Genomic DNA, 12,959 nt, shown 5'->3' with positions numbered 1-12,959 from the left:
CTATATTCCCAGTTCTCAAACATATCAATCCTTTGATGACAGCTTTAAGAGAAAAGTAGAAAACCATATTAAATGTCCCTATCCATTATAAGATGCATTCCAATGTCAGAATAGTTAACAAAATGTGTATCTGAGAAACCATGGTGGTGCCTTTTGGTGTCTGACATGATGACTATTCTCATACTTCATGGAAAGCAAAATGGTTCTTTCGGTTCTAAAGTGGGTTCCTGAGAACAAGTTTCTACTTTATTTTCTGTCATATCTGCTCGTGGGTGGTCCCTGGCCTGGAAATGGTCTGCAACCTTAGCTCATGATTGAAAATTCTTGATGGAACCGGTCTTGTGGGCAGCAGGGCACGTAACCATTCTGCCAGACCCCCGTCCCCAGACTTCTAAGTTTCCTTGGGGAAGGGCTTTCCAAACTCCTTTCTGTCATTTATGTCATGTGGCATCTTGACATAAGGGGAAAGGGCGTAGCTCCCTTTTGGAGCTTTGAATTCTACTTTCCCTGCTTCAGTTTCCCCCTTTATACAAGGAAGAGCCAGGAACCCCAAAGGGGTACAGGGAAAAGGGAATTGTTGAGTAGATGTTCAATGATAACTACTCCAAGATCCGTTCGTTCCTGGAGAGGAGGACAGTTGGTCTCCCAAGCCTGCAAGCCCTCACTTCACCACCCCAAAGCTTTCAAGACCAGACAAGGTGAAGGAAGGAAGATGGGAAGAGGGCTTTAAGGATTCCTCTCCACCCCAACTTTCAGCGCCTGAGGCAGTGTTCCCTCACACCCACCCTGGGAAGTCAGGATCCAGGACCAGCCCCTCCCCCACATTTCCAGCCCCTCCCCCTGCGGCTTCCCCCAAGCGGCCCCTTCCCCCCCCCCCCCCCCCCCCCCATTACAGCATCGCTTTGGGCGCCAAGACGGATTCCAGCCAGGAACTGCTGCAGTCAGCTCTCCTCCGCCTCTCCTGGCTCCTGCAGACTGTGTCCTGGCTCTGCAGCCTCCGGCTGTGCTTCGGACAGTCCCCTTTCCCTTCCCCACCCCGCCCCCGCCATGGCACAAACCCTGGCTCAGGGCCTAGAGGTGGGCGGGCACAGTGGGCAAGGGTGGGAGCCCCAGCAAAGTCGCCAGGTATAGCGGGGTTCTCCCTCCACACTGGGAATGCCTGGGGCTGTGCGGACTGTGGGTGGGGGACTCCGGTCCGTGGCTTGGAGGCCGGGCACAGCGCCTCACCCTGGCAAGGGCTGGGGCAGAGAAAGGGGGCTCCTCGAACCCAGGCCAGGAGCCGAAGTCGGGTAGCTGACTGGGAAAACCCGAAGGGTCTCCCGAGGCAACGTGTATGGGGGGCTGTGTGTGACATTCAGGGTGTGACTGTGCCTCGGTGGGCGCGATTCCGTGCCTGTGAGGCTGTGCGACTGTCTCCCCGGCCGCCCGCCTCGGGGCTTGGGTCCCTGTGCCTAGGTCGGCTGTGCTTGGTCGTGACACCGTGTGCCTGTTCCTGGGTCGGGCGGACACGGACCCGGTGGTCCCCGGGGAGGGGAGCTGGTTCGCACCCCCGAGCTGGGGGCCTCCCCAGGGCTGTCGCTCCGCCCGGCGGGCGCTCCTCCGAGACCCCGGCGGCCGTCCGCCGGCTGCGACCTCGGCCCTCCTGGGTCCGGTGCGGGGGCGGGGAGCTCGGTCCCCCTCCCTCTCCCGGGCTCGGCAGCCCTGCGTGGGGGCGGGGGCGGGGGCGGAGCGCGCGGGCGGGATCCCCCCGCCTCCCCTTCCTGGTCCCCGGGAAATCCAGCCTCCGTGGCTTGGCCGCCTCCCGCTCCCGCGCCCGCTGCCGCTCGGCGCTCGCTCGGGGCTCCGCAGCCGGCGCGGCCCCTCCGCTGGGGGCTCCGCAGTGCCGGGCCCCGTCCCTGCCCGCCCGTCCGCCCGCCCGCCGCCGCAGCGCCCCCGGCCCGGGCCGCCGGCACCATGTAACCCGGCCGGAGCCCGAGCCGGGCCAGGTAAGCCGCGGGGAGGGGTGGGGACGGGGCCGCGCTCGCGGCGCCCTCTGCAGCGCCCCCCAGCCTCGGCCTGGCTGCGGCCCCGGCGCCGCCCACGCCCCGGGCTCCCGCGGCCTCGGCTCCCGGCCCCGGGAGCGGTGGGGGGAGGGCTGGGCCTCCTCCGCCGCCCCCGCCCCCGCCCCGGCCTGGCGGCCGCGGGCCTGACCCCGGACACGGGCAGGGGGACCACGCGGAGCGAGGACCGGCCCTCCGGGGTTGAGCCTCGGGGGCCGGCCAACCCCGGCCCAGTGCTGGCCGGGGCTGGAGGCTCGGGCCGGGGAGGGAGTAGCCAGCCGGGTTGTGGGGGGAAGTGGTGGTGTTGGGGAGATCCGGAGAGAAGTTTCCTTTGCAGGTGTGTGAGTGTGAGTGCGTGTCACTGTGTCTGTGATGAGTGTGAGTGTGTCACCGTGTGGGTCTGTGGGTGATTCTGTATGGCAGTGAGTGTATGCAGTGAGTGTGTGCGTGTGTCATTGTGGGTGAGTGTGTGTCAGTGGGTGTATGCAGTGAGTGTGGAGTGTGTTACAGTGTATGTATCTGTAGACATGTGTGTGAATGAGTGTGTGTGCTGTCACCGTGTGCCTGTGTATGTCTCTGTGCGTGTGTATGTGAATAGGATGTGTGTGTGCCAGTGTGACTGTGTCTCTGTGAGTGGGTCCAGGTGTCTGTGGCCTGTGTGTGTGTGTGTTGGCTGTGTGAGAATGTATCTGAGCAGGGTTCACTCTGAATCACTGACACCTGGGCCTTGTCCCTCCTCTCCCCAGGGGATTCCTGGTGGTGTGGAGGCATGGGACAGGGAGATCAGACTTTTCTGAGGTCAGATCATCCCTCCTCCCCTGTGACTCCTCACCTCTGACTCAGGCAAGAGCTGCATTGTACTCCCCACCTTGATCCTCACCTTCACCTACCTCAGGGGGTATCCTCTAGGATGCTACTGGTTGTGTCCTTCCTGCCTGCTGGGGCCTCTGGTGGTAGTATGACCAGGGGTGAGCTGGAGTGTCTGTGTGCTTCATCTTGGAGCCTGGGAACTTGTGTCAGCCCAGTAATGTTTCACCAAGGGCCCTTTAGTGCCAGGAGCTGAGGAGGCCAGGTGGAAGCTTCTGTCCTGTTGTTAGTCATCAGAGCAGGTGGCTGTCTCCCAGACTTCCAAGTCCTAAATTTCCAAGTTCTGGGTCATTTGTTCAGTTCCTTGGCTCCAGGTGGGTCTGTGCTAAAGCTCTTTGAAGTAATAATAGTAGGAAAACAATGCCCTTCTATCAGCCCAGGGCTTTTGAAAAATACTCCCCTCTCAACTCTTTCTTCTTATCCCCAAACAGCCTTGGGAAGCAGGCAGGCCAGGTTAAGCCATATGAAATTGTCAGTATTCAGTTGTTTTTGCTTTTTACCTACGAAAACAGCAACTTCATGTAATTCAACTAAATACAATGCCAATTTACAGATGAGGATGTTGAGGTTTGAGAGGTGAATTGCATTTCTCATGATTTCACCCTGCTAATCAGTGGAACAGAAAGACTCCAACCTAGGTCTTTGGGTGATTTCAAAGAGCTGGGCTGGGCCAAGGTTAAAGAATAGTACTCCCTGGTGTGTTCTCTCTGACCCTGGGGGCACTGATCTTCACCTCACCCCAGCATTCCCTGACTGCTGGGGCTACTTCTGCACCCAGCTGCCAAGGCCTAAAAGGGAGAGAGGGGGAGAAAGAGAGGAGGGAGGGAAGGGAGAGGCTTCGTGAGTTGGCAGTGAATCAGGGTCTAAAAAGGGAGCCGGGAGGGCTAGGGTGGCAGGTGTTTCTAAAAGGAACATGAACATAGGATGAACAGCCTCAGATACAAGCCCTGGATCCCTCACTCCCACTGTCCCACTGATCTAGCAGATAGTGCCCACTGGCATTTTATGCCAGGGTGCTCATGTCCAAGGAGTGAATTTGTATGTAGCTATTGAATGATGGCCAGAGAAAGGACCTTAGAATTAACTTCGTCTAACCTCTTAATTATAAAGTGAGGACACTGAAGCCCAGAGAAGGGAGGGGACTTGCCCAAGGTCACACAGCAAACCTGTGTGTTCCTGGCTAGTCTTAGCCCAGGAACTTTCCAACCCCCCTTGTTGCTTTCCCTTCCTGGAATTCGCCCCCTCCCACCCCCATCCGTGCCCATCAGAGCTCAGCAGAGGGGATTTGAGGAGAAGAATCAAAGACTAACTAAGCCTAAGGCTGTAGATCTTTCAACCTGGGGCCCTTTTCAAAAAGAGAGATAGATGTTATTGGGGATGGGGATTTGTAACCATACCCACCACTGAGTAGGCCATGGGTTTGTCTTGATACCTGCTGGTGAGGGGCTGGAGTTGCTGAAGGCCAGACTCCCAGACTTTTCTTCTGTGGCAGCTCGGCTGCTGCCTGGCACCTCACATCATCTCTCTCCAGCTGATGTTAGGGCTTGAGCTGGCTGAGCTCCATTTTCCTTCATCCCACCCAATTTCTGATGCATTTTGCCTCTAGCTGGCCTGACAATTCCTTATTTCATGGATTCCTGTTGGGTAGAGAAACTTCTGGGGCTTTTCTGGTTTGGGAAGGGTCTATAGTTACCCTTAAACTCTTTCTAATTAAACTTTCTGGAAGTCTAGGGGAAATGATAGGATAATTGTCCCCATTTCACAGATGGGAAGACTGAAATTCAGACAGGGGCCTTCTATTTGGCTGTTTTTTGTTTGTTTGTTTTGTTTTTTCTCTTAGTCTACTAAGATCAGTGGAAGAGGTTCTTGGAGTGAGGCGATGAAGGGAGCAAATGACAAAAGAACCTTTTGTCAAGAGGGGCTTCTACAGATCCCTTCTAGTGTCTTATCATCCCCATGGTCAGGAAACCTTTCCAGAGTCTGATATTATTCCCACTTGGTGGATTCAACGTGTTGTCTCAGTGGGAGTTGGAAGAACAGCTGTGTACCCTCCACTATACAAGCATTATGTCTTGATTCCTTCTTTACCCGCCCCCCAGTCTGAAGACTGCTGGCTCAGCGGGCCTCCTGCTGTCTGGGGAGTCTGGGTTTGAGCTGGGGTGAGGCAGTGGCACCATCGTTATGGTAACGAGCTGCCAGCTCATTGTTGCTAATAACTTGTCGAGTCCCTGGGCTCAAATGCAGCATGCCTTCCCACCAGCTCTTCTTCCCATGTCACAGAAAGAAAAAGTGAGGCTATGAGGGAGAGGGAGGGGGCCAGTAAATAAGGGCTTCTAGAGAAGTGGATGGCCTTGTCCTTGGATTGTAGCTAGAGAGCTGGGGGTAGGTCACTGGGGGGCTGATTTACACGTTTGATTACATAAGTTTGTGTATGATTGCCTGAGCTATTACATGTGAATACACTCAGAGCATTCTTGTATAGACCTGTACATGCTAGCTGACATGTTCATATGCTTCTACACAGCAGCCCACATGTAAACATGCTTTCAAGTATCAGAACATGCTTGCACATGAATACTGCCTCTACCATCTGCACATAAGTCACCCAAGAAATCTGGGTTTGTGGGGTGTCCAGGTATGTGGGTGGGGATCTGATCTTTTTCTGATGCAGCTTCAAAGTGTCTTGTTAACAAAGGGACAGAATGGTACCAGGGTTCCTCCTTCCTTCCAGTCAAGAGCTGAGAATGGGAGTGGGCTGGTAATGATGTGGGGGGCTCAAACTCCCTGCTCCTGAAGGCCCCTGCCTCTGTGTCCTTTGAGCTCAGGTATCTCCTGCTCCCCTCACTCTCTGTTCTTTCTCATCCTCTCCTCTTCCTATGTGTAAATATTAAAGAGCTGAGCCTGCAGGGCTGATGTAGACATGGGGAGAGAATGAAATTAAAAAGGATTCCCTTGCCCCCATCTCGACACCCCCACCCCGCAGTCCCCCGCTACTGCCTCCTCCCCTTTCCCTTCTCCCCTCCCCTCAATCAGTGCTTCCACATGTCTCTCCTCCCCCCAGTCCAGATGGGAGCTGGCTCCTTCAGAAAGGGGGCTCAGATCAGGGTGTGGGGAGCTACCTCTCTCTGCCTCCCCCCACCACATCTGCCTACAGGGCTGGGAGCCCCCACGTGAGTATTTCTCTTATCTTTGGGGTGGTGGTTAAGAAGGAAAAGTGGTTTTTAGAACCAGCTGTGAGTGGCGTTGAGAGGCTCAGGGCTGAAAGGAGGTGGGTGGGGTCCTCTCTCTAGGCTCCCTCAGGGAAGCCTCGTGTCTGGGTTTCTTTTCTCTCTTTGGACATAGAAGGAAGGGAGCAATACCAGGTGCTCCCGGTGGACGGGAGCGAGTGTGGGATGGGCAGGGGAGAGGGGCTTCTGTTTTAAAGAGCACCCTTGTGTGGTGGGGTGAAGCATCCTGGGTTTCTGGGGACTGGCCCCTCAGAGTCGCTGGGAGCTGTCCCGAGTGCTGAACGGGACTCGGCGGGAATCTGCTTCTTCGGAACTGTCTTGGGTCTTGAATGGGGCTGCGCTGGGACCCGATGATGGAATGGTGACTAGGCAGTGCTGAGGGCTCACTAGAAAAATTCTCCCAGATGACCCACTTTCCAAGGAAGGAGTCCCTGGATGGAAAGATAGATTCTGGGGTCCTCCCTCTGTCTTTGGCCTCACAATTATTAGTGGTATTTGAGAAAAGGATTCCTCTTTTCCTGTTTCAGTTCCCCCTCCCCTTTCCAAAACCACCTTTCTGTTAGTGTGGAGGTAGGAATGGAGGATGATATTGTGGCTGTGAGCTCTCTTCTGGATAGTTTTTAGTGCAAGAAGCTCAGGGGTATGGGCACCAGCTTTTCTCTTACTGGGTCCCAGAAGTTCAGACTCAAGACAGTTCTGGATTAGGAGAGCTTAGGTTTACTAGTTAGGCCTGGGGTAGATAGAGCTCAGGAGTTCAGGACAGTTTGACTATGTGATACTCCTTTGCCCAGCATACTTTGGAATTGAGGCAGGGGACAGTGAAATATTCTGCAAGCCTGTCTCATGCTCTGCCTACTCCAAACACAGCTCAGAGCAGCATTTGGGAGAGACTTTTGTTGGGGAGGAAGATTTCCAAGCAAAGGACTCAAGAGTGGGTGGGGTTGTTCAGAGCCACAGAGCAGAGAAGGAGGAAGCCACTGGAGACAGGGCAATGAGAAGAGGAAGATCTGGGGGAGAAACCCCTCCCCCCGAAATTAGGGGATAGGGCCTGGGTTTCAATCCTCAGCTTCCTTGGAAATCTTTTCCCCACTAACCTAGAGTTATCTCAATTTTCTGGGTTCTTGGACTTCATCTTTGTAACTCAGAAGGGAATAGAGCAAGGTCTTATTTCTCCAGGTCCTTTCCCTTGTCATCCCAGGGGGATGAGAGCCAAATGTCAGGACATGCAGATGAGACTGTGGGGGAACAACAGGCAGGAGGGGTTGATGGCAGCTTCACTTCCCATCCCCAAGAGCACAATCAAATATTCAAATGGGATCCTTCTTGAGGGGAGAGCAGAGAGGGTTCCAGATGATGCTGGGCAAAAACTGGGTGTGGCAGGGAGTTCAAGAAAAGGGGGAAGTATGTAGGGACCCCAAGCTGAGCCAGTTCATTCTTTCCCAGATGTGACTTCTAGTTAATAAGGAGCCCATCACCCATCATGGTTTTGATGTAACTCATCAAGATGATTCTGCTCTTCTCTAGCTGCTTGGGAGGAGCTGAGTTTTCCTATGCTGTGGGTGCTGGGAGGTGGTGGGTGTGGGTGTGGGTGCCTGTTTGGGGAGGGGAGGTGTTTGTGCTCCACTCAGCTCCCTTGGTTACATAACAGCTTTGATAAGACTTTACTTTGGATCTGCTGCTACTGCCTGAAGCAGTCACCCCTCCACCCCCACACAGAATACTGGATGTCCACCTCCCTCTCCCTGGCCCCTTGGAGAGTCCTGCTATTCATGATCCAATGTTCCGGCAGCCACTTTCCTGCTGGGAGGTGTCTTCAGCTTCCCTCGCTGCTCCCTACCCAGCTCCTGTTTTTTAAATACTTGCTTTTTTTGTTATCTTGAGCCAAGGTCATCATCTTTACATTTTGGAGCCTTGAGATCCTCTCTTTGGCAGGGTCCTTGGGCTGGGGTGGAAGAGGTCCACTGAACATCATGAAGTTGCCCTCTAGGAAAGGAGAGGCATCTCAGGAGGTTTTAGGGCCCAGAGATAATCTGACTGTTCCTTCTTCTGCTCCAGTAACTGTTTTGGAGTCTGGGAGCAGTGGACCATATCCAGAGGTACTGGGAGGAAAAACTCTGATCTTGATATTTTCTCTTTATTTTCTCTTTTTAAATTTAAGAGTTACATATGTATATGGGGGTGGGGGTGGGAGCTGCCTCTTTGGTGGGTAAAAGTAAACCTACTCCAAGGTGCACCTGCTTCATTGTTACTGATCCTCCAGGTTGCCTGAGGAAATATTGGTTACTACAGGCATCGGACAAAGGGATAACAGAGCCCATTTTTAGAATGACTTTTTTTCTGAGAGTGGGTGGGAATGGGGTGTGTCCAGGAGTGGGACATATCCTATTGATAGTAGGAACAACTTTCCAAATGGAGAAGTGGGAGACTGGCAAGAAAGAGAGGGAGTGCAAACCTGTGATGTCCTTTGGAGAGAATATGGACTCCTGGCTTTCTTCACAGGATAGAAGTCAGGGGATGGACTGTATATCTCTGCTCTTCCAGTGCACATGTATGTGTTTTTCTGCCTGTGAGTGGGTATGTGACTGTGGATATGTACACATATGCATGAGTATGGTGTATGAATGTATTCAAACACATTAACGGACTTGTGTATAAGTGTTGAGACATGTATACATAAGTATATGTATGTATGACTTTATGTGCGCATCCACATATATATGTGACTTTGAAGACAATTAATTAAACCTATGTTTGAGTGTGTGTGTGTATTGGGGTGCTCGCTCAACAGTGCATATGTGTTTAAGTTTGCATGTGAGCATGGATGTGGGGACATATGTGCACACATGAATTAATAGCGTATGAATATATGCACTTAAGTTGGGTCATGTGAATAAATGTGACCAAGAGAAAGAATGAAAGAGAGAGAGAGATTCTGGCTGAACACTGGGGCTGTCCAAAAGTTGTTTTCCCACAGGCTTGAATTTGATCCACTCTGATGCCTGTGGCTCTTCTCCAGAAAGCAGCCTCTTTGAGAGGTCTCAAATTTTCATGTTCCTCACTACCATCCATAGGATGTGGGTTTTCAGAGGAGAAACCTATACAGGCCTTGAGGATAGCTAAGTGAGGGAGTCGAACCCAAGCTGATCAGATGCTATGGCGCTTAGGAGTGTATGTGGGGAAAGAATATGGGAGATTAAACATTAACATGATCACAGACATTTCAAGAATCAAGCAGAACAAAGTAACCTTGGTGGGTGAAAGGGGCAGGGATATTAGAGAGGCCTGAGTATGTGTATGAGTCTCACACGTGCAGGGCATGTGGCAATATGTGTGTATGTGTGTCTGTGTATATTACTTGTCTATGCTTCAGTATGCCTACCTTGACCTAAATGCACATTCTAACATGTACACACATGAATAAATCTACAGGAATGTATTTGTCACCATGTACTTACATGCTAACAAACATACGTATAAACAGAGTATGCAGAGATACGTGGGCATATGCTAACACTGGCCTAATTGCACCTGGTGAGTGCATACATGTGCACCTCACTCACCCACTCACATGTTAACAACAGCCTGCAGATCGTCCCTTTTACACCACACGTGCCTCATCCAATGCATCCCTTCATTCAGCCAATGTTTATGCCTACAATCTGCTACAGTCTGTACTGGACACTGGGGATGGTCCTTGACCTCAGGTAACTTACAATCTAGGGAAGGTAAAAGACCTGGAACCAAGTAAGGAGAGTATTAAGGAAGGTGGTGCAACATAAGTGTTCGTTGGAGGTGGTGGAGACCTATAGAGAGGTTGGTCAGTTCTGGGGTGGGGAGAAGGGTTTGGCAAAGGATCCATAGGAGAGGAGGCCCTTGAGCCACAGCCTGAAGTTAGAACAGGTATTCCCCAGGTGGACAACTGTAGGAAAAGGTGTTTCAGTGACAGGAAATGTCCTAGCTGGTCTCCCTATTTCCACCGTTGCCAGCCCCCTCCCCCACAGATTCTCCCCTGGAAAACCAGCCTGAGTAAGATGAGGTCCTGCCTTTCCAATGGCTTTTCATCTCAGAATGGAATCCAAAGTGCTTAGTGGGGCTTGAGTGACATAAATGCTGACCTCCCAGTCACCAGTGACCTCCCTGATTTCAGGTGTCATCCCTACAAGGGCTGCCTTTTGGTTCCACAAGAACCAAAGATGGTGAACACAGTCCCACCTTGAGGCCATTGTACTAACTTTTCCCTCAGCTTGAAACGTTCTTCCCCCAGATACCCATGTGATTTGCTCTCTTACTTTATTCAAGTCTTTGCTCAAAAGTCACATTTTTGGAGAGGCCTCCCCCACAGTCAATCTTGACTATCCCCTTGTCTTCCTGTCTCCTCACCCCACTCCATTATTAAATATCTTTGTTTATCATCTTTTTCGGAGTCAGGGAGCCAAGCCCGAGGCTGATCAGACGCTGTGGTGCTCAGAGGTGTATGTAGGGGATATATACCCTATACGTTCTAATATACATGCTATAATACATGCTGTACTAGAATATAAACTTCTTCAGAATGGGAGCTTTGTCCGTTTTGTTCACTGCTGTATTTATTGTGTCCAGAGGAGTGCCTGGCTCGGAGTAGGTATTCAATACATATTTGTTGAATAAACACATTTTAGACAGATCACACTGGCAGCCAGTGAGGAGAATAGATGGGGGTTGGGCCAAGATGTGAGGTAGGGAGACCAGTTAGGAGCCTGCTGAAGTAGCTTTGGTGAGAATTTAGGATGAGGGCCGCTTTGATGTAGAACAGTGGAAGTAGAGGTGGATAAAAGGAGATGCAATGTGTAAACACATGCATGCATGCACTCCTGTGCACACACATGCACACGTATGTATTTTGGCCAGTCAGATCTATTGTCTCAGCTGGAGACGGCTAAGGAAGAAAGTAAAAATGTCTTTATGTGTGTATGCGGTTTGCATGTCATGAACACCCCATGGCAAGCCGGACACCTTCCAGATAACCCTGGCTGACATTCTCCCTTCCTTTTGGGTCTTGTCACCACCACCCCACCTAGGCCTACCCCTGCCAGCCAGATTACAGAGGGCTGCTGTGTAGGGGTCCCTCTGGTTCCATTTGGTCAGTGATACAGGGCTCCTGCCTCAGGGAACAGGGTAGGGAACAACATTCTGGACAGGGAGAAGGGTCTTAGGAGGTCAGAGCCACAGAGACTTAGGACAGAGGCCCTCGGGTCTGGACCCAGACCCGGAAAGGACTCAGGGCTCTGGGCCAGCCTTCCTGAAGTCAGATATGGTGGAGGCAGGGCAGCCTCCTCAGCATTTTCCCTCCCCTCTTCCTCTCCCTGCTCCATTCTGGGTCCTCTCTCCTGGTGGGGTAGGTGCCTTGGCCGAGTATGGGCTCAGGAGTGAGTGGTTCCCCCAGGCTGTGATGTGAATTCAGGTATGTGGGGACATCCAGGGAAAAGGGACCCGTTTTCCAGAGGATGGGGGGGGGGGGGTGTTGGTGGGGGTGGTAGGGGAGGAATCTCTCGGAGAGTCTCAACTTTGGCTGTTTTCCTCTCTCCCAAGAGACACGGGGAATCGCGCCGGTGTAGCAGAGTGCGGGACTGAGGTTAGACCTCAGGCGGGGCTGGTTGGCGGCGGGCGGGAAGGGACTGAGACTCGAGGCGTGGGGCAAGCCGGGAGGAGGGCCGGCGAGAAAGGGGAGAAGTGGGAGTGGTGGGCCAGCCCCGCCCCGTGCCGTTCCCCGAACTGGGGTAGGGCCGGTTAAGGCCTACAGCCCTCTTTGAGCTGCTCCCCCAGACCTCCAGGCTCGCGCTCGGGTTGCCTCATCCCCCCGAGGCCAGTGCTAGAGCCCCCTGCAGGCTCTAGGTGTCTGGGGGCCTTCTGCCAATCTCCTCTCCATCTGGACTAGGGGCGGGGGCGCTGTCGCCGCTCCCCTCCCACCTGGGCTCCGAGCTTGGGGGTTGGGCCGAAGCTGCCGCCAGAGCCGCCCACCTGCCCGCGGTGTCATGGCAACGACTCTGCCCACGTGGACGAAGAGGAAAGGGAGAAGAGAGGAGGTATCACGACAGACGTGAGGATGGGAGGAGGCTCCTCAGGGTCCTATGTGCTGGAGCCCCCACCCTGCCCGTGGTTTGGCCCCAGCTGCTTTCACCCCAGGGCCCCCAGGGCAGGGTGGGGCTTGAGCTCCAGTCCTGGCCTCTGAGTGCCCGTGCCCTTGGGTGTCCTGAGTAATGCTGATGACCTTGGCCTCCTGTGCTGGGGGTCTCCCTGACAGCGTCCTGGGGGAGATGGGGCCGGGCCGTGGCATGTGCAGATCTCTCCTCACCCCACCCGACAAGTCGGGGATGGTGCCTGGGGCTGAGGGGATGAGAGCCCGACCTACTTCTCCATTTTCTCACTATTTTTCAAAAGGAAAATGACCCACTTTTCAGCCAATGGGACTGGGGCCTGCTCCCAGGCTGATTCCGTGAGCCCCCCTGCCCAGGCCTCTGCCCCATTCTCAGCCTCTTAGCCACGTGCTGGACCCACTTCCTGAGGGAAGCAGGTGCACCTGTGTGGAGGGGTCCTTCCCTGCCATCTGCATCAGGCTGTGGAGGGACCTGCTCTGAATGAGGCAGGGGTGTGCTAGGCCCCTACCGATGGTAGGATCAGCCCCACTTTGGGCGGACCCCATTGGCAGCCACAGCCCTGGGCAGTTTGAGTGTCTGTCTGCTATCCCCATGCACTCCCAGGATGCATCTGTGGAGGGGAAGGGAGGGGTCGGGGGGGGGGCACAATCCTCTCACTCTGTATCAGTGGATGGTGGTAGGCTTTCTTCTCA

The 12,959-nt window shown here is 53.6% G+C and overlaps 1 protein-coding gene across 1 annotated transcript in view; it reads left to right on the top strand.

The window, feature by feature from the left end:
- Positions 1 to 1,779: 1,779 nt before the first annotated feature.
- Positions 1,780 to 12,959, top strand: part of DLGAP3 (DLG associated protein 3) — a 62,758-nt gene continuing 51,578 nt past the window's right edge. Inside the window, 1 exon segment of the mRNA XM_043574426.1 lies at positions 1,780 to 1,985. The gene's annotated coding sequence lies outside the window, so the exon portion shown is untranslated.

Source organism: Prionailurus bengalensis, chromosome C1 (genome assembly GCF_016509475.1).
Source record: "Prionailurus bengalensis isolate Pbe53 chromosome C1, Fcat_Pben_1.1_paternal_pri, whole genome shotgun sequence".
Classification (NCBI taxonomy): domain Eukaryota; kingdom Metazoa; phylum Chordata; class Mammalia; order Carnivora; family Felidae; genus Prionailurus; species Prionailurus bengalensis.
Note: the sequence above shows the minus strand (reverse complement) of the source record. Positions and strands in the feature narration are given on the sequence as shown.